This window comes from Hemicordylus capensis, chromosome 1, assembly GCF_027244095.1.
Source record: "Hemicordylus capensis ecotype Gifberg chromosome 1, rHemCap1.1.pri, whole genome shotgun sequence".
NCBI classification, from domain to species: domain Eukaryota; kingdom Metazoa; phylum Chordata; class Lepidosauria; order Squamata; family Cordylidae; genus Hemicordylus; species Hemicordylus capensis.
Genome location: NC_069657.1, coordinates 429,327,626 through 429,348,846, shown reverse-complemented (window position 1 = coordinate 429,348,846; position 21,221 = coordinate 429,327,626).

Sequence of the window (21,221 nt, the reverse complement as noted above, 5' to 3'; positions counted from 1 at the left end):
TTCTTGTGCATATCTGCTTGCAATATCTATCCTTCTCTGAGTTTCTTATTATACAATCTGACAATCAGATCAACACTAGTATTAGTTGTTTTTCTAGCATACAGGCATTTTAAAGTCTCCCAAGCTTCCTTAGCTATCTTGGTCTTTTTTCACATGCACAATGATTGGATCATTTGCATACAAGCAGATGAGTCCATAGACCTTTCTATTTTTAGCATCCCTTGCTGCTTGTTCTCCAGCTGCTTCAGGTCTGTCCTCTTGCAAGACAGACCTCTGCTTGAGGTCAATCCTCCCCTGAGCCATGAGAAAGGACTCCATCCTAAATGACCACATTTCATAATTAAATCCATCCAGTTTCGGGCTCAGTGGCTGCCCCTGTGCTGCAGTCTCCATGGCTAAAAGGCTCTCTGTCCTTTTATCTCTGCAACTCTTTTTCAATCAAGCAGGCATTCCACTTACTTCCTGTGCCTTTTTTGACTGCTTTCCCTGGGCTCTGTTTGCCTTTGGGTGCTTTCTCTCAGCCCATAACACTGTTAAATAGCTTGGAGGGGATATTTTTAAATCTACCCCAGCTGCAGCTGAAGTGCGCCAGGTAAGGAGAGCACTGCTAATTAATATTGTCTGGAGACATGGAGTTAAAAGTTCTAACTTAAGTATTTTATTTAGGAAATCTATCAGGGAGATAGATTAAGGCCTACATCCCTTGCTGCTAGATACTTACAAGAAGAGGGGAGGGAGGAGGAAGAAGTCTCTCTCTCTCTCCAGGTGAGAGAATGAAACCTGTGACTATTCAGGCATTTAGTTTCACCTCTTCATAAAAAAAAGCAAGACTGGGAGGATAGCTTCATATAATACCTGTTTCAGGGTTTGTGTCACAAGATTTGAAGCAAGGTAACGTCAGCATTCCAGGGAGTATACCTTTTAGGTTAGGCCTACCATTAATACGATAGCACATAGGTAGCAGCATTATACTGAGTCAGATCATTAGTCCCTCTAGCTTAGAATTGTCTACTCTGACTGGCAGCGGCTCTCCAGGGGTTCAGGCAGGAGTCTTACTCAGCCCTACCTAGAGATGCCAGGGAGTGAAACTGGGTCCTTCTGCATGCAAACAGAATCTCTGCCACTGACCTATGGTCCCATCCCCAAGCGTAACTCTCCCAACTGTTGGCTTTGGGAAAGCCGGTGGAAGCCTAATGATACCACCTTTAGAACATAAAGGAGAGTCCTCCTTTTGGATGAGACCAAAGCTTCTCTAGCCCTGTGTTCCCTCTAACAGGGATTCCCAGATGTTATTGACTACAACTCCCAGAATCCCCACCTTCAATGGCTTTTGCTTGGGGATTATGGGAATTATAGTCAACAACATTTGGGAATCCCTGTTAGAGGGAGCACTGCTCTAGCCCCTAATGCTTTTTTCCATAGTGACCAACCACAATGCCTACAAGCAGGACTTGATGGCAATAGCCCTCTCCCATTGTTGCAGAATAAAAATGGCTGATATCCAGATTAATGAAAATGCTGGAACTATGGGAGAAGCACTGGCACGGGAGGAGGCACTGGGGGGCTAATTCCAACAATCTCTTCTTGCTCCAGAAGTGCTCTGTGCCACTTGAAAATGTCCCTAATGAAAGCATAATCTTCTGGGACATATTCTGGGTGACAGAATTTCCCAGAAAAAGGGAAATTCACACACACCCCTGCACAAGCAGTAAAGCTGAGTTAGTTGGACTCTTCAGAAGCGCTAGGCCAGTGGCTCACATGTTGTGCAAGCCAGCGCAGGCAGTTATGAAACCGCCTGCACTTCTGGAGCATCTAAGCAACACACGTGGTGTTGTGGCACTGAAGCTCATACGCTACTACTTGAAATTATACCCTCGTACTTCTGCAACTTTATGGCCATTGGAAATAATGGCCATAGTGTTGCAATTTCAGATAGTAGCAGACCAGTTTTGCAACCCTGCAGGCATTGTTTTAGATGCCCACAGCAGCGTGAGTGGTTCAGAACCACCTACATTGCCTTGTGTACCATGTGAGCCAATGGCGTACATACCACATAGATGTCAGTGCACATAAGCAAGTCGGGGACACTGCTTCTGTCCCAATATCATGGTAAGGCTCTCATTGCCACTAGATGGGGCATTGTAGTTTACCAAATGGCCACATACATTCTGTGGCAATTGGCCATGTGATAAAGAGCATTCACTCCAAATAGTGGTGGGAATGGCATTATCTTGCTAGAGGAGGGAAAGTGGACACACAGGGACTAATGGACAGAAGAAGTTGCCTTATATTGAGTCAGACCATTGGTCCATCTAGCTTCGTATTGTCCACTGGCAACAGCTCTCCAAGCTTTCAGGCAGGAGTCTTTCCCAGCCCTACCTGGAGATGCCAGAGATTGAACCTGAGGCCTTCTGCATGCAAAGCAGTAGCTCTTCCACTGAGCTACAGCCCCATCTCCAAAGGTGGCATACATGGGCTGTCTAAGACAAATAAATATTTTATCAAACAACTCTGTCTCTGAATACCCTAGTCTAGGCAACACAGTTAAATTTCTAGGTGCCATGGCTCGGTGGTGCCTGGGATTTGCCCTGCCCTGCCACAAATCTTGCTCATTTGGGAATGCAGAGACCAAACGGGTTTTACTCCTACTGGAGCTCAATCAGGGTCAGCTTCTGGTTTCAAAGGCCCTTGGGACATGCCTGCGTGGTTGAATCACGAGAGGGTTGCTCCTCCAGCATCACCACTCAACGCTGTGGGCACAGAGGGGGTTTCCAGGATCAGCGGGGTGGGGGGGCTCTTCTGAGGTCCCCTCGGCAGCTGTTCTGTGATGGCAACCCCTGATATCGTCCCTGAACTCAACAGCCAGATTTATATGTTCTGCAGGCAGGGTGTGTTGTAACCTTTAAAGCTCCTGCATGAGGGGGGAAATATCCCTTCAGGTCTGAGGGAAATAGCCTAGCCATTTTTTCTGACATGCTACTTCCTTATATACAAGGAGATGTTTTTCACCCTGTAGGGAAAACATACAAACTACCACAACCTATAATCATACCCAAACATTCCAGCTAACACTACCTGGTAGCCTGATATGGTACAGCGGTGATCTTTGCTATATATGGGGGCCTGCATAGCCTACTGTGGAGGTGTCAAACAACTCCTCTTGGTTCACTTGGATCCAGGATTGGATCACTTTCAGTTTGGGGCTCCTGAGGATGTGGACAAACTGCTTTGGACTGTGTGTCCTACAACCTGGTCTCTTGACCCTTGCCCAACGTGGCTTATTTCATCTGGTAATAGTATTATCGGAGAAGGTCTGGCCAATATTATAAATGCTTCTCTGAGGGAGGGCAGGATGCTTCCTTGTCTTAATAAGGCTGTTATTAGACCTTATTTGAAGAAACCTGCATTGAATCCCTCAGAGTTAGCTAATTACAGTCCCATTTCCAATCTTCCATGGCTGGGCAAAGTGACTGAGTGGGTGGTGGCGTCTCAACAAGCAGACAGTTTGGGATTATGCAGATTATCTAGACGCATTTCAAACCGGCTTTCGAGTGGGCTATGGGGTTGAGACTGCCTTGGTTGGCCTGATGGATGATCTCTGATTGGCTATTGACCGAGGGAGTATGACTCTGCTGATCCTTTTGGATCTCTCAGCAGCTTTTGATACCATCAGCCATGGTATCTTTCTGGGTTGCCTGAGGGAGGTGGGATTGGGTGGTACTGTTTTACAGTGGTTCCATTCCTACCTCTTTGGTAGATTCCAGTTGGTGTTGCTTGGATACTGCTGCTCTGCAAAGTGAAAACTAAAGTGTGGAGTCCCACAAGGCTCCATACAGTCTCCAATGCTCTTTAACATCTACATGAAACCGCTGGGTGAGATCATCAGGCGGTTTGGTGCAGGGTGTTATCAATAAGCTGAAGACACCCAGATCTATTTCTCCATGTCAACCTCATCAGAAAATGGCATAACTTCCTAAATGCCTTCTGGAGGTAGTAATGGGCTGGATGTGGGATAACAAACTGAAGTTGTATCCCAATAAGTCAGAGGTACTGACTGTGTGTGTGGGCGGGGTGGTGGTGGTGAAGACCCGAGAGATGGCTTAGATCTGTTTGTTCTCGATGGGGTTACACTCCTCCTGAAAGATAAGGGTGGTACAGTCAAGGACTGTGGACTATGACACAGTCAAGGAAGGGCTTTACCACCCTTCAAGGAACATAAGTTCCCCCTACTGTTATTTTGGGGAACTACTTTCTTACTGATCCTGTGATATCTGGGTCTTACCTACCAAATTACTTAAACTAGTTCATCTCAAGCACTAAAGATCAAATAATCCAACTTCGTAATGACCCTCTCTTATTCAACATAATTTATGAGAGCTGCCAGGCAGGCTCCTTTTGTGCACACATCAAAGAAGCAAAACCAGCTCAGTGAGAGGCAAACATCACCCTGATCTATTTGCTTGTTATGTAACTTTATGAGAATACATCTGACAATAGGTGGGGTGGTTGTCTAGTAGGATAATGAGATGGATAGCTGATAAATTCTCTCCGACTGGCCATGCCTCCAAGCAATTAAGGCTGGGCCTGAAGGAGTGGCTTGTCCCTTACTCTGCCCTGGTATCTTGTTGACCAGAGAGTGGCCTCACCATCTTTTATTGTACTCACCTTTGGCAGGAGTAGAGGGAAGAAAGAATTGCTCCTGGCTGGACTCTTTCCTGCCCTGCTGTCTCTGGTGTACCTGATCTTCCCTAATGGAATGAGGAATGATCAGTGAAGATTAGATGATTTGTTAACAAGGCCAGCCTAGCCATTAGGCAGCATGAAGTGGCCAACTTCAATATCCAGATTTTGGGGCACCATTATTTTATTTATTATTTATTTAGTGCATTTTATACACCCTAACCCAAGGTCTCAGGGCGGTTTACAACAAATAAAAACAAAACATTAAAATCAATTAAATATTAAAATCAGCTTAAAACAAATCAATAAATAATCCAAAATTTAAAAAGTTACAAAGGTACAAAGCTAAAAGGCCTGGGTAAAAAGATAAGTCTTTAGACACTTTTTAAAAGCTGCTAGAGATGGGGAAGACTCTTATTCCCACGGGAAGTGCATTCCAAAGTCTCGGGGCAACAACAGAGAAGGCTGGTCCCTGGGTGGCCACCAGACAACATGAAGGTAGCCACAAATGAGCCTCCCCTGATGTACACAGTGGATGATGGGGATCATGCAGAAGAAGACACTCTCTTAAGTACCGTGGGCCTAAGCTGTTTAAGGCTTTATAGGTTATAACCAGCACTTTGTATTTTGCCCGGAAACTTATTGGCAGCCTGTAATATAGGAGTAATATGGTCTCTTCGAGATGACCCAGAGACCAACCTGGCTGCCGCATTTTGTACTAATTGCAGTTTCCGGACTACATACAAAGGCAGCCCCGCATAGAGCCCATTGCAGTAATCAAGTCTGGAGGTTACCAACAAGTGTGCTACTGTTCTGAGATCATGAACCTCAAGAAACGGACGAAGCTGGTGTATCAACTGAAGCTGTTAGAAAGCATTTCTGGCCACTGCCTGAACCTGGGGAACCAGGGAAAGGTGTGGATCCAGAAGCACTCCCAAACTGTGTACCTGTTCCTTCTGAGGAAGTGTGACCCCATCTAGAACAGGTAGATCAATATCACTTCCCGAGTGACGACCCCGCACAATAAGTACCTCCGTCTTGTCTGGATTCAGTCTCAGTTTGTTATCCCTCATCCAGCCCATTACTGCTTCCAAGCAGACATTCAGGGAGGATATGCCTTCTCCTGATGATGTTGACATGGAGAAATAGATTTGGGTGTCATCAGCATACTGATAACACTCAGCACCAAATCTCCTGATGATCTCTCCCAATGGTTTCATGTAGATATTAAAAAGCATTGGAGACAGTATGGAGCCCTGAGGGACCCCATATAAAAGCTCAGATATTGAAGAGCAACAGTCTTCAAGTGACACCATCTGGGATCTGCCAGAAAGGAAGGAGTGGAACCATTGCAAAGCAGTGTCTCCCACCCCCAGATGTTCCAGAAGGATACTATGGTCGATAGTATCGAAAGCTGCCGGGAGATCCAAAAGGGCCAACAGAGTCACACTTCCTCTGTCAAATCCCAGTTGGAGATCATCCATCAGGCCGATCAAGGCAGTCTCCACCCCATAGCCCGCCGGAAAACCAGTTTGAAATGGGTCTAGATAGTCAGTTTCCTCCAAGACCACCTGGAGCTGGGAGGACACCACCCTCTCAATTACATTGCCCAGCCATGGGAGGTTGGAGACAGGCCATTAAAGGCAAGGAAAAAAACAACTGTATGAAAAGGACCATTTATTCCCAATGCGTTTCAATAGGAATTTTTCTCAAGGGAATTCCTTACTAGATTGCTTGGAAAAGATGCTGATCCATCTGCTTAGGAGTTTGGGAGGAAAGCATCTTTTCCAAGCAGTCTAGTAGGGAATTCCCTTGAGAAAGATTCCTGTTGAAACTTATTGGGAATAAATGCTCCTTTTTACACAGCTGTTTTTGTCTTTGCTTTTGTGGTGATCTGCAGCTGATATTGATTTCCATATTGTGTTGGTATCTTTAAAAGGCCCTTTTAATAATTCCAGAAGTGCCCATTACAAAAAACGTTGAAAACCTTATTAGAACCAAACATGCCCTCTCCTGACTCCTGCCTGGGGATAACTAACAAATGCTAACCGCAGAATGGAAAGTGAAATGAAACTAAACCAACTGAATTGGCCTTAAGGGTTTGGGTCAAAATTACTGTACAGTTTAGAAAGGGAACATCGCCACATCCTCAGTTGTCCACAAGAGTTATTCTCTATAACAGCACTCAAATTGTCTGTCACTGAGGGCACTAGGAAAGATCAAGGAGCTCAAAAGCACTCTTTCCCCTCTCTCTTGCTCAGCTACGTTGCTTCAGTGGAAAGGAAAGGTTAATAATTTTCATCAAATAATTAATTATTAAGTTCTCAAAGTGGTTTATGTTGAAAAATAAACAATAAATAAGATAGTTCCCTGTCCAAAAGGGCTCGCGATCGAAAAAGAAACATAAGGTTGGCACCATCAACAGTCTTTGGAGGGAGGCTATGCTGAGGTAAAATAGGGTTAGTGGCTCCCTCTCTGCTAAATATAAGAGAATCACTACTTTGAAAAGTGCCTCTTCACCCAGCTAGCAGGGATAGACCTCTAAGATAACTTCGATAACTCTTCTTAAGTATGAATCTCAAGAGGTTTTTTTAAAACTTTTGTTTGGATGGTATATGACTCTGAGTGGTCTGAGTCAGGTTTATCTCAGGGTGTACAACATCTGTGGGAGATGCAGAAATCAAAGGTCCAAGTAGTATTTGGGCTTCATGTAAAGTGGCTATGTGAACGAACCACTTCTCACAGCATGTTCCACCTTAGGAACATGCTGCGAGAATGTCAGGACATGCCAGGACATGCTCAGTGCATCCCATTTTAATTGTGTGGACAGGCTTTGCCTACTGAAGGCCTGAGGTGATCTTGCACTGTATTTTCCAGACAGCTGTTGAAGAGTTAAACACTGAGCTGCTGAATATTATATTTTTATTTTATTATATTGTAAATGTTTGGACTGAATACTGTATCTTTCATTTCTGGTCATGGACTGTAATAAATATGGGAAAGGTCCCAGGTTCAGTTCCTGGCATCTTCTGGTAGGGCTGAGAAAATCTCCTGCCTGAATCCTTGGAGAGCCATTGTCCATCAATGTAGACAATACTGAGCCAGCTGGACTGGCAATCTGCCTTGGTATAAGGCAGCTTCCGGTGTTTCTATGAGCTGGCCCAATATGTGAATACAGATCTGTATGTGTTTCACTGTGCATATATTGTACAGTGTGTGGAATGTAATGTGTGAATAGGGCTTAGAATGCCACTGCATCCCCCTACAATACTGGAATAGCTATTCAGAGTTTGGGATATGGTGTATTCGTTTAAGTCAGGGCTGCTGAACTTCAGCCCTCCTGCAGATGTTGGCCTACAACTCCCACAATCCCTGGCTATTGGCCACTATGGCTTGGGATTATGGGAGTTGTAGTCCAAAACCAGCCTAAGTTGAGCAGGCCTGGGTTAAGTCAACAAATATGGTAAGGGCTCAGGAGAGTTAACAGGTAGATTGTTATTGTAACAAATGGATTTTTTAAACATCTTATTCTGGAAAGATTAAGATTCAGGTTAATTATCAATCATCTTTTTTAATTTTTAAAAACATTTTAAATTTCTTTATTAAAACAAATTTACAATGCTAAGCAACATTGGTCGAAACACAAACAGCAGTTAATATCAATCAATCACACTTTATTTCGTTCTCTGACCAGCAAAGAAAATACAGGAGGACTTCGGTATTTGTGGGGGTTCCGTCCCATGCTATAACTGTGGATATGGAAACTGAGAATGGGGAATTCGGGGTTAGGTTCCTGGTCACTGGAAAATCTCATAAAAACATCAAATTGGGGTGTGTGTGTGTGTGTGTGTGCGCGTGCACAGGGGGCAGCTGCCTACTATCTTAGCTACTTCCCCCAAGTCATACTGTGCCCCCAAATGCCTCCAAAGCACACAAAAGTCACCAAGTTTTTTCTGTTTTCTGTTTTTTTTAAAAAACAAAGCCGTTTTGAGGCTCTAAAACACAAAATGGCAGCCGGAAATGACCTCCATGGTAATTTCCAGCCACCCCTGACCCATGAATACACAAGGTCGACACAGCCCCCCCACCCCAGGTTTTCCCTGGATATGCTGAGGTTGGGTGTCTATTACCCGACTGCGGATGCACAAATCCGCGAATGTAGCGTCTGCAGACACCGAGGTCCAGCTGTATACATTAATATAACTGATTCAAGTCCATATAATGTGACATGAAATGGGGAAGCATATTGTGTATGTGGACATGTATTATATTAGTGAAGGAATGTGTTGTGGTCAGCATTGGATTTTCCTGAGGCTGTTTTGTATGTTGTTAATAAAAGGAAGCTGCATGGGGCTAAGGACATGGGCGACTTGGCTTACATATACAGTGCAATGTGCTGCCCACAGAAGAGGGACACATGCACACTGGCTCCATGTGAATCCAAACTGCGTCGTCGCTTCTATCAAGCTTGGAGAGCTTCCGTGGCTCCTAGAATTGCATCAGTGCTGCAGCAACAAACCTCCCATTATTCCCGATGGGAGCAGCTTCACTGCAACAATGACACAATTCTTAAGAACCACGGAGGCTCTGTGAGCTCAGAAGAAGTGAGAGGATGTCGTTTGGACTCACACTCAGTCAGTGCTCATGCATCCTCTTTCCATGGGCGGCACACTGCGCTGTTTCCCAGCGGTGTTTCCCAGCGGTGGCACCAGCGGGGCAGGGGGGAATTGAGAGGGCAGCACAGAAGGGGGGAAAGTGCATTTCTGTTTGGGCGAGCTCTGTCCCACATATTAGGTTTCTGAAACAGAAATGGGCAAGTGGGGGTAGAAACTACTTGTCTGAGAGAGTACTTGCCCGCTCTTGTCTCTCTTCTGGAGCTACCTGTGGGCAACCTGTTTCAGTCAGAGTGCTGGGGTGCCTCTGCTGAGCCCTATGCTGAACCCTTTGTGCAGGATGGATATCCCAGTCTAAGGAGGGAACACACTCGTAGTTTATTAGCATATTGTTTACCACAGTGGGGGACAGGTCTCACCATTTGCATTTTCTGCCTCAAAGACCAAAAAGGCATCTCCGCTTGGCAATGAGGAGCTGCGTGCCATAGGCAGATGGCATTTTCTGCCTTTGTAGGGGACCCCCAAGGCAGTGTGCTTTCCCAGATGTTCAGGAGGAGATGATGGCCTAAGCTGTTTCCCCAGTGATCATGTTACACCTCAAGGTCTCCCATTCTTCCACTTCCAGCTTCTTTGGTGAACAGTCATTTAAGGAAGAGCATTTATGGCTAGGCTTAATTTTTGCCTTGAAACTGTACGACTTCAAGGAGAATTCCTGGAATCTGTTGTTTACAAGCAAGGATCAGAGGTCAGAGGAGCCTTTTTCAGGTTGCACGGCATGAATGTAGCCGCTCTCTGAATGCGCCATGCAGGTTACTTATACTTACCCAGCCGAGCTCCTCTCTTCTTCCAAAACCAGGTGCTGGGATGAGTGTGCTGTTTAAATGTTAGCTGACTTACAACTTTTGCCAAAAGAATAGGTTCAAAGTGATGCTGTCTATGGAACCTGTAATTTTACATTAAGACAAATACAAGTTACTTCAAAATATTGAGGGGGGGTGGTGGTTTCCAAACAAGCCCTCTATAAACCAGACAAGTAGCCAGGATTTTTGTAGTGGGGTAATTGCAGGCGGGGGGGGGGGCGGCGGCGGTGGTGGAGGGTGGCACTAAGGCTGGAAATAATTGCAGAAGAGCTGTGACATACATGTAGGTAGCCTGATAGGTTTGACGTTATTTAATTGTATTACTTCTAAGTGAGAGATTGGGTAGCACTGCCTGTATTCCCTACCCCTCCTTGCATCTCCACAAATTAAAAGACTAGAGATTTAAGGTCAAACTAGATAGGACAAGAAATAAATAATTGCCTTGCCTTCTCCAATGACTCATTGCAATTTCATCTTGTAATCTTTTCCATTGCATTTTCCATCTTCCACTTCTAAAAAATAGCAGCTGCAAAGGACACTGATACAATTGATTGGGACAGTAGCATGTGTGTGGGGTGTGTGTGTGTGTTAGCCCTTTCCCCCACATTGTTTTCTCAATGAAAATCACTCCTCAAAACTACTATTTGCCCTGGAAGGGAACACCCATGTGGTTTCCCCCTCCCTCTACAGGTAAATAGCTGTGTGTGTTTGTAGGAACATAGGAAGCTGCCTTATACTGAGTCAGACCATTGGTCTATCTAGCTCAGTGTTGTCTTCACAGACCGGCAGCGGCTTCTCCAAGATTGCAGGCAGGAATCTTTCTCAGCCCTCGCTGGAGATGCCAGGGAGGGAACTTTGAACCTTCAACTCTTCCCAGAGCAGCCCCATCCCCTAAGGGGGATATCTTACAGTGCTCACACATATAGTCTCCCATTCAAAGGCAAACCAGGGTGGACCCTGCTTAGCAAAGGGGACAATTCATGCTTGCTACCACAAGACCAGCTCTCGTGATTTTCATTAGGAAAATGGCATGGGGAAGAGAAGTTAAGCCCTTCCTCCCCCACTGTGATCTCAAACTGGATCAGGGAATCCCCACCAATTCTTTTTTAAATAAATAATAAGGTGGAAATGAGATGACACATTTCTCATCACATCTAGTTTTACTCTTTAAAATGAGAACTGAAGAACCACATATTTGCGGCTGTTACAATTTTAGTTGTGCAGTACAGAAAATAAGCAGAATAAGCTACCTTCAACAGCTCAGTGAAAAATTAAATGCTGTTCAGCATTACAATGTCTGAATTGTACTTATGTGATTTGCATGAGGAATGAAATAAGACAAAATGTTGATTATATCAATGCAAAGCAGGCCTTGACCACTTTATCTTGGATCTACTAGGTGCCAACCCCAAAATTTAGCAGTCAGATTAATTTTTCAGCCTTCCTGATTTCAGACATCTGACTTGTGAATGACTGGAATTTATTACACAAACAAAATTTTACACCACCATTCAATTGCATACATGTTAAAAAAAAGAAGAAATAGAAAAAAGAAAAAATACTTTCAAAGATGTCACCAGTTGCTTGGAACCTTTCCCCTGTAATTCTTTCTTCGTCTTTTTTTTTTTATCATAAAGATACATAATTTCCATATATGTTTTTCTATGTAAACCATTTTGATAACTTTTTATTTAATTATGTTTTAAATTACAAAAAATAAAGGCCCAAGAAAAAGACACACACAGAAAAACTCTGACCAAACACTAATGCAACAAACAATTAATCTACAATTCTCCAACCTGATCCCCTGTAATAGCCAGCACATGGTAAACCAAAAGGCAGAAAGACACTCCTCCTCCCGCCAAATGAACACACATAAATTTTGCAAGAGCATTAACTCGTGATCTTCTTCCCCTGTCCTCTCCCCGCAAGGAAAAAAAAAACCACAGGGAAAAGTTGGAAAATGAAACCATACACACACACTTTCAAGCATTGTGGTGGTGAGATTCAAAATCTCTCTCTCTCTCTCTCTCTCACACACACACACACACACGCAAAGGGAATTAAAGTAGTCTATTTGTTCCAGTGCTTTCTGGCAACTTCATTGTACCCTTTCAGCACTGATACATAGTGAGAGTATTTGATCTAGTTTAAACAGAGATAATGTCCTCTCCTTTTCTCCCTTCCTCTTCCATCATTTTATGAGCCAGGTAGCTTCTCTCTTTTTGTCAATAGGAAGAATGTGAGTGTTTAGAGTCGTCCACACAACAATATGGGGGTAGGTTGAGAGGTTAGAGACCTCCTACTCTAGTAGCAACAGATGATCAGAAGCACGAAACCCAGCAAACACAAGAGTAAACCAGGTGAGGCCTCCACTGCTGAAACTGGGAGCTGGAAGCGTAGAATATTATCCAAAGGACTAGAAAGCCTTCCCAGCATGCTTTGCATTGCCAGTAGACTGGAAAGTCTCATTACATCAGCAGCTGCTCTCTGACTGGCCACAAAGGGGCAGGAGGTGGGTCCAGCTCTGCTGAAGTGGCTGCAAGTATAGGATCATAGAGTGTGCTTAGCAGAGTGGTGCATTCATGGATGGCAGCCCCTATAGCCACAGCTCTCTATTGTATTCAAGCCTGCTCATTCCCAGTAGTTGCTAGAAAAGGAAAAGGGACCCACGCAACCAGAAAAACAAGGTAGGAGAGCTCTCCTCTCTTCTTACCTTGATTAACAGCAGGGTACAAAAGCTGGGCTAGCCTGTTTTAAGCAACCTGGGTTAACATAAGAACATAAGAACAGCCCTGCTGGATCAGGCCCAAGGCCCATCTAGTCCAGCATCCCGTTTTACACTGTGGCCCACCAGATGCCACTCGAAGCCACAGGCAGGAGTTGAGGGCATGCCCTCTCTCCTGCTGTTACTCCCTCGCAACTGGTACCCAGAGGCACTCTGCCCCTGAGGCTGGAGGTGGCCTACAGCCCTCCAACTAGTAGCCGTCAATAGACCTCTTTGCATTTAGGTTGGAGGGATTTTTGTAAGTTCACACAACCATGAAAACCAGGGTACAAGCCAAGACCTCCTACCCTGATGCTGATGGTTGCGTGAACAGGCCTTGTGTGAACTGGGGACCTACTACCACTAGCAACTCTATAGCAAGCATTGAATGTGAAGCCACATACAAGTGAATGGACCAAGTCATTGGTCAGGCTGACCGTTATCCAACACCATTCCATGTTAATTCATCCACACCTGAATTGTGTCTCCCAAGATCGTTTGGCCTCCCTTTCCATTGTTTTTGCATTGAATCTTGAAGCTGCTTAATGAAGCTGCAAACACTGAACTTGGGAAGACTTTCTTTGCATATTCTAGAATCTTGAATGACTGGTTCCAGAAGGCGGGGGCCGGGATTCTCCTTGGTTCAGCGCTTGCCTCTGCAGAGAAGTGCAGAACCTGGGGAAAGCAGGAGTGCCCTCAGAGCACACCATTGTGGAGTGCTGTGGCTTGCCTGCATGGTGCCCATCTTCATCTGCTTGCGTGCACTGCATTCAGAATCTTAATGAGTGAATCGGTTTTAGGTGAATGAGTAATGAAATTAAATAGATGTGAGACTTAACAAGCATCAGTACAGGCCCTATTCAGACATTATGTTATGTGAGTGTGCAAGTGTCTGTATACTCCTACATGATTTTGTGTGAATGACTGCACCTGCGTTCATGCTAAAAGTAAACCTGGATACAGACCCTTCAAATGTGTGGTTCAAATAGGAAGTGCATTGCTGTAAACATAACATGTGAATAACTGCAGTTATGTATCGATCTGTACATATGTACACTGTACACACATACAAACGTCCAACATAATATCTGAATAAGAGGATACAGTTGATATGCTATTGGTAATGTTTAAAAGTACGTGAATGGATAGATGATGTAATAATATATCAAAATATGTATGGTGTAATTATTTTAATTTACTTTTATATGCTAATGACAAAAGGGGAAAAAACCCTGAGTACTTAAAATTTTATTTATTTATTTATTTAGCAAATTTATTGACTGCCTGACTTCCTTAGACTTGAGGCGGTTTACATAAACTAAAACAACAATGAAGACAAGAGAAGAAGAGGGGAAAGTGGGGGGGGGGAAGGGGGGAAAAAACCCAAAAACCCACATACACACGTTAAAAACTAAAAGCCTGGCAAAATAGATAGGTTTTCAGGAGCTTCTTAAAGGACAGAAGAGAGAGGGCATTATGACTCTCTGGAGGCAGAGTGTCCCATAAGGAGGGGGCTGCAACAAAGAAGGCCCTCCCACGAGCCCAGGCCCCACGTACCAACCTTGGGCCCGGAACTCTGAGGAGGCCCACCTGAGACGACCTCACAGGGAGGGTCGAAGTTGTACGGGAGAGGCAGTCCTGAAGGTACCTAGGTGCCAAACCCTGAAGGGTTTTATAGGTGATAACTAGCACCTTGAATTGGGCCCATAAGTGGACTGACAGCCAATGCAGCGACCTCAGCAAAGGTGAAACATGATCATATTTTCTGCCGCCCATAAGCAGCCGGGCTGCAACATTTTGGGCCAGCTGAAGCTTCCGAGTCATCTTCAAAGGCAACCCCAGGTAGAGCACATTGCAGTAGTCCAACCGTGAGGTGACGAGGGCATGACAGTTGCCAGGGCCTGCTGGTCAAGGTAAGGCCGCAGTTGGCGCACCAGACAAAGCTGGGCAAAGGCTCCCCTGGCCACGGCTTCCACCTGCTGTTCCAGCAGGAGCCATGAGTCCAGGATAACCCACAAATCGCGGGCCTGCTCTTTCAAGGGGAGCGCGACCCCATCAAGGGAAACACTCGAATCCGGAACCTGGCCAGATCGATAACTGAACAATAGCAACTCGGTCTTGGAGGCATTAAGCCTGAGCTTGTTTTGGCCCGTCCAGACCCTTACAGCCACCAGACTTGTTCCTGTGTTTGCTGCATAAACAGGGCTGAATTGGACATTATCCTACTGAGGATAGGACAGAAATGAGGATAATTTCCTCCTTTGGGCACCAACCCCAAAGGCAACATAAATGTACAGATGTTATTTTGAAGCCTGGGTGCTCGGAAATACATTTTTTGCACTTGCAGGTGAGATCCATCCAGATCTCATATTGTACAAATGCAGACTGAACCCACATGTGCTAAGGAATGGAGACATTAGGCACGTAGCATCCGAAGCAATCCTTGCATGTGTGGCAGCCTTACCTGTAAACATGTAATGTTCAGATCAGTTCCGATTCTTATTAATGCACATTGTCATCATGGCCACAATGCATTCAAAATTAAGTAAGTCTTAAAACTCTTCTGTTGAAGTAAATAGCTTCAGTCCAACAGAGCCCATACGGGTTGTGTATGCATAACAGTTCAGAAACTCCACTGATCAGCCAGTTGGCAGGGAAGAGGGAAGGGAAGGGCTGTCCCTAGGGGTGTATGGGGCTGGGGTCAAATCAGCATCTGCAGGGCCTCCGTAACATCTCACATCATTACAGAATCATACTGATCGATGACAATCAGTGTAAATAGTCTGAATGAGGTTTTTGGACATATAATGCATTTCTAAAGAAATAAAAATAAAAAGCACAACACATGCTTCACAGTTCTCACTCAGACCTTCTGGGTTGCAAATCAACTTGAGCACAGTGCATTTATTTATTTATTTAGAAAATAGAAAATAAAATAAATAATTGTTTGTTCCAGAAGTTTTTGTAATTTTCTGCCATGAAACAAGCCACTCATAGGACTTTTTTGTTGGGTTTTTTTTTAAATTCAAAAAAATATTTAAAAAACCAACAATTTATCCAATCCACTTCAATTTAAATATACCTATTCCCCCCACCCTGCCTTGCATCTGTGCTCAATACCAAAGCCCTATGCCAAGTCATTCCAGGTGATCTAAATGCTGGGACAGAAAGGGGGGGTATTTTACCCTCTTTTATGAAGTCAAAGGGCAGATTCTTCCATGGGGGGGGGATGATGGTCTAAGGGCGGCGGCGGCTTCAGTTCCAGACATTTTTGTAATTTTAGGCCATGAAACAAGCCACTCATAGGACTTTTTGATAGTTTTTTTAAAAAAAATGCAATATATACACACACCAACAATTTGCCCAATCCACTTCACTTGAAATATACTTATTCCTCCCACCCTGCCCTACATCTCTGTGCAATACCAAAGCCCTAGGGCAAGCCAATCCCTAAATATTCAAAGGTGGGGGGGATAACCACAAAAAGGAAATCACACCATACCTCCATTACTAAACAGGCAAAGGCTGGGCTGGGCTGGGCAGGGCAGAGGGTCTGCAGAGAGGTGTGGTGGGCAAGGAAAGACAGCGCTGGCCACTCTGCCTGCCTGCCTACCTCCTCCCTTCCTTCCTGAGCTTCAGGCTTCAGCAAGGCCTGCATGGAGGCCCCTCTGGAAGCCCTGCCAAACAGCTGAGAGGCGGAGCGAGAAGGAGCTCTAGCCGCTTGCCTGGGAGCCTTTCAAGCCTGTGCTGCACATCCACACAAAAGACCGGATCTGGCAGGGCGATACGAGGGGAAAGATCAGTGGCGGCGACTTGGGCTGGTGGGGAGAGAAGAGGGCAGGCTGCACTGCCGTGTGCCCAGAGCGGGGCCTGTGCCAGTGTGGGGCTTGGGGGCAATCGCCTGGGGAAGGGTGACTCTATCAGCCCCCCCTTCCCGCTTCATCTCCTGAACAACTCAGGATTTCAGCTTGGAAAAAAGCCATGCATGAGCAGGCCCAGCTGCTGGGCTGAGCTGGGTAATCATATGCGCCATGCCTGTATGTGTGGCTGGTGTCAGGGCTGGTCAGGTCAGGCATGGAATGAGGGCCCATACCCCGGAAAATGCCCTTATAGGAATATAGGAACATAGGAAGCTGCCATATACTGAGTCAGACCCTTGGTCTATCTAGCTCAGTATTGTCTTCACAGACTGGCAGCGGCTTCTCCAAGGTTGCAGGCAGGAATCTCTCTCAGCCCTATCTTGGAGATGCTGCCAGGGAGGGAACTTGAAACCTTCTGCTCTTCCCAGAGCAGCTCCATCCCCTGAGGGGAATATCTTGCAGTGCTCACACATCAAGTCTCCCATTCACATGCAACCAGGGCAGACCCTGCTTAGGACAAGTCATGCTTGCTACCACAAGACCAGCTCTCCTCTCTTAGACCAGCTGCCCTCTCTAAGCCCTTTCTATGCTTAATTGTCCCCTGAAGCCCCCGAGGGTCCACTACTGACACAGCTGTTCCCCACCACTACCCTGTTATTCAGGGCCCACGGGTGGGGTGGGGGGCTTACTGGGCAGTGGTGAGGAGTGACAGCAGGAGCAAACTTTCTTCCTCCCCCCCCCCCAACAGCACTATTTTACAATTAGGAACACAGGAAGCTGCCTTCTACCAAGTCAGACCATTGGTCCATCTAGCTCTGTGTTGCCTATGCTGATGAGCTTCGGCTCTCCAAGGTTTCAGGCTGGAGCCCTTGCCAGCTCTCCCTCAAGATACCAGGCTGGGACCTTTGGCATGCTAAGCAGATGCTTTACCACTGAGCTACCCAGATGGCTGGTCTTGGGGTAGCAAGCATGAATTGTCCCCTTTGCTAAGCAGGGTCCACCCTGGTTGCATTTGAATGGGAGACTGCATGTGTGATCTATTCCCCTTAGGGCCTGGGGTTGCTCTGGGAAGAGCACCTGCATGCATGCTTGCTTGCAGAAAGTCCTAAGTTCCCTCCCTCGCATCTCCAAAATAGGGCTGAGAGAGACTCCTGCCTGCAACCTTGGAGAAGCCGCTGCCAGTCTGTGTGTGGATAATACTGAGCTTAATGGACCAATGGTCTGATTCAGTATAAGGCAATTTCCTATGTTCCTACTGCATGTACTTATCCATCCTCAGATGTCTCATGTACCTGATGCTTCCTCATAGTACTAGGGCAGCTGGGAATTGCAAAATGGCAGTAGTTTTAAAGGAGCATGGATAGCTCACTATTGCTGCTGCCCCCCCCCCCCCGGATCAGTAAGCCAAGACCCAGGAGGAAGATTTCCCAGGTGGTGATGAGAAGCAACGGCAGACCATCCCTTCCTTCCATTAAACAGTCTCCAAATGCCCCATGCCCCTGGCACAGCACCAGGGTGCCAAAGCATCTAGGCACTGTGAAATGGCACCCCCAGGTAGAGGAGGAGGGCTGGCTTCTACCTGTGACCACCCAGCCAAGACCCACTGGAGAGTGGGGAGGAGCAGGGACAGCAACGAACGGGAGTTCCTCCTGCTGCTGCAGAACGGAGACGCTGGAGGAAGAGCTGCACTGCTGCCCCCTCCCACTTAAACAAAAGTCCTACTTCAGCTCCACTGAATCTCCCAGAGGGCCCCCCCCTTGCCCAATCTTGCACCAACCATGTCTGTTTGTAGCCGTGCCAACTCTGGCTGAAACTATCCCTGGATAATTTTTCCAAACATTTTCCTAATATTTTTGACAGTATCAAGGCATTACAACCCTCAAGTTTTCTTTCCATGGTCCGGACACTGTTGTTTGTTCCTGGAGACTCCAGAGCAGTTCTGGAGTCCTACCTGCATGCATGGTTCAATAACAACGGTCAGCTTCAGAAGTTGGTATCATCAGGCAGTGCACGAGGGCCCAAGACCCTCAAGAGGGCCGACTGCTGATCCCGGAGACCATTTCGTCCCCACGCCCTTTATGCCGGGGGTTTCCAACCTTAGGTCTCCAGCTGTTGCTTGAACTACAACTCCCATCATCCACAGCCACCTTGGCTTTTGTCTATTGTGGCTGGGGATGATGGGCATTCTAGTCTATCAAAAAGGTTGGGGACTCACCACCACCACCACCCCACACCTCCCCCAACCCCAAACCACCACCCCAAAAGTTTATTTTATTGTTTGTCTATTGTTAAATTCCTATACTGCCTTGCATTAAAAAAATCCCAAGGCAGTTCAAAACAATCTCAAGGTGGTTGGGGGCCCCTGCTTCATCATGCAGTGGTGGTGAAGTGATTGTCTTGGCTGAGAGCATTCCTCCTTTCTCCCATCTCCTCTGCCAGGGTAAACTTCACCGTGAGCCACCACCTTGAGGGGGCCCACTCAGGTAGGCAGGCCGGACCTCGGAAGCCTGGAACTGGCCCTGATAAGAACAGCAACACTTACTCTTTCTTAAGCACCTAAAGCATCTAAGTGCATACAAGATTAACATGAAACATGGGCCTTGCCTGGAGGCTCAAGGCATGAGAGGAAAAAGGGAGTGAGGCATAAGGGAGCTTATGCCCTGAAGCCAAGATAGCCATCACTGTGTAGGAAAACACAGCAGCAGCAGCAGCAGCAACAGCACTGCCCCGGAGCCCTCGGTCTGCTTTTCAGACAGGCCGTGCTTGGGATTTGGTAAGCTTTAGACTCTGGAGGCTTATGGCAGCTTGCAAAGCAGATAAGCAGGCAAGTAGAAGGGGCTGACTTTGGGGTGTGTGTGTCTCAGTTCTGGTTGTTGATGTTTGGAAGACAACATGGTTTCCATGAGAAAAGCTGGCCGCGAAAATTACAAAAGCTTCACCCAAAATCCCTCCCCATAATGGTATATATATTTCCACGGCTGAGCAATGAGAGGCCTTAGCTTTAACTCACTTTTCTGTTGCTCTCTGTGACATGAGGCTTCTGCTGAGCATTGAACACTTCACTCTTTTTCCCCCCCAAATTCAATTTTTATTGATTTTAACAATAGTAATATTATCATTAACAAATCAACAAAAGTGGACATCCCGCACACATCTCTTCGTGAATCATCAGCTATAAAATTTACCCTTGCTATAATAATAATTCAAAACATAAATTTAAACCCTTACAAACACAGTTAATCTCCCCAACCTGCAATTTTTACTAAATTTCAAACCCTGCTATAAAGTCCATAGTAGGAAAATAGTTCTTTAGATACAACAAAAATGGTTTCCAATCTTCTTTAAAGTATTCTAAATTTTGGTCTCTTATCAGTACTGTAAGTTTTGCCATCTCCGCATATTCCAAAATTTTTATCAGCCAATCTTCTTTTGAAGGCAGTTCATTACTCTTCCATTTCTGTGCATATATTATTCTGGCCGCCGTAGAAGCATACATAAAAAATGTTAAATTAGTTGTAGAAATTACACCTTGTGTTATTCCCAGCAGGAAGGATTCTGGCTTCTTAGGAAATGTCATTTTAAATATTTTCTTTAACTCATTATATAGCATATCCCAATAGGCCTTAGCCTTCCCGCAGGTCCACCACATATGAAAAAAAGTACCTTCAGAATGTCCACACTTCCAACATTTGTTTGAAACATTTTTATACATTAATGCCAATTTTTTTGGTGTCAAATACCATCTATACATCATTTTATAATAATTTTCTTTTAAAGCATAACATGCAGTAAATTTTAAATAATTTTCCCATAATTTTTCCCAGGCTGCCATTTCTATATTACACCCCACATCTTGGGCCCACTTTATCATAGTCGTTTTAACCACTTCCTCTCTTGTCTCCTCCAGAAGTAAAAGTTTATACATTTTAGAAACTAATTTTTCATCATTTTTACATAATTCCTTCTCAAAGCTTGAAATCTGATCTTCAAATCCAACTTTAAAATCCTTCTTATATATCTCATTTAACTGATGATACTGAAAACAATCTCTGACCAAATTTTGTACTTCAGTTGAACTTTTTAACTTACAGTCCTTTTCCTGAAAATATAACAAATCCCTATAGGTACCCCAATGCAGTTGCATATTTACTTCTTTACGTGATAAAGCTTCAATCGGAGATACCCATAACGGAGTTTTAGGTTCCAACCAATTTTCATATTTTAGCCACACCCTCATTAAACTCCTTCTCACATAGTGGTTCAAAAAATCTTTATGTATTTTGCTTTTTTCATACCACAGATATGAATGCCATCCAAACCTTCTATCAAATCCTTCCAAATCAAGTATGCTAGGGTTTCTTAATGTTATCCATTCTTTTAGCCACGTCAAACAAACAGCATCAAAATATAACCTTAAGTCCGGTAAAGTAAGACCACCTCT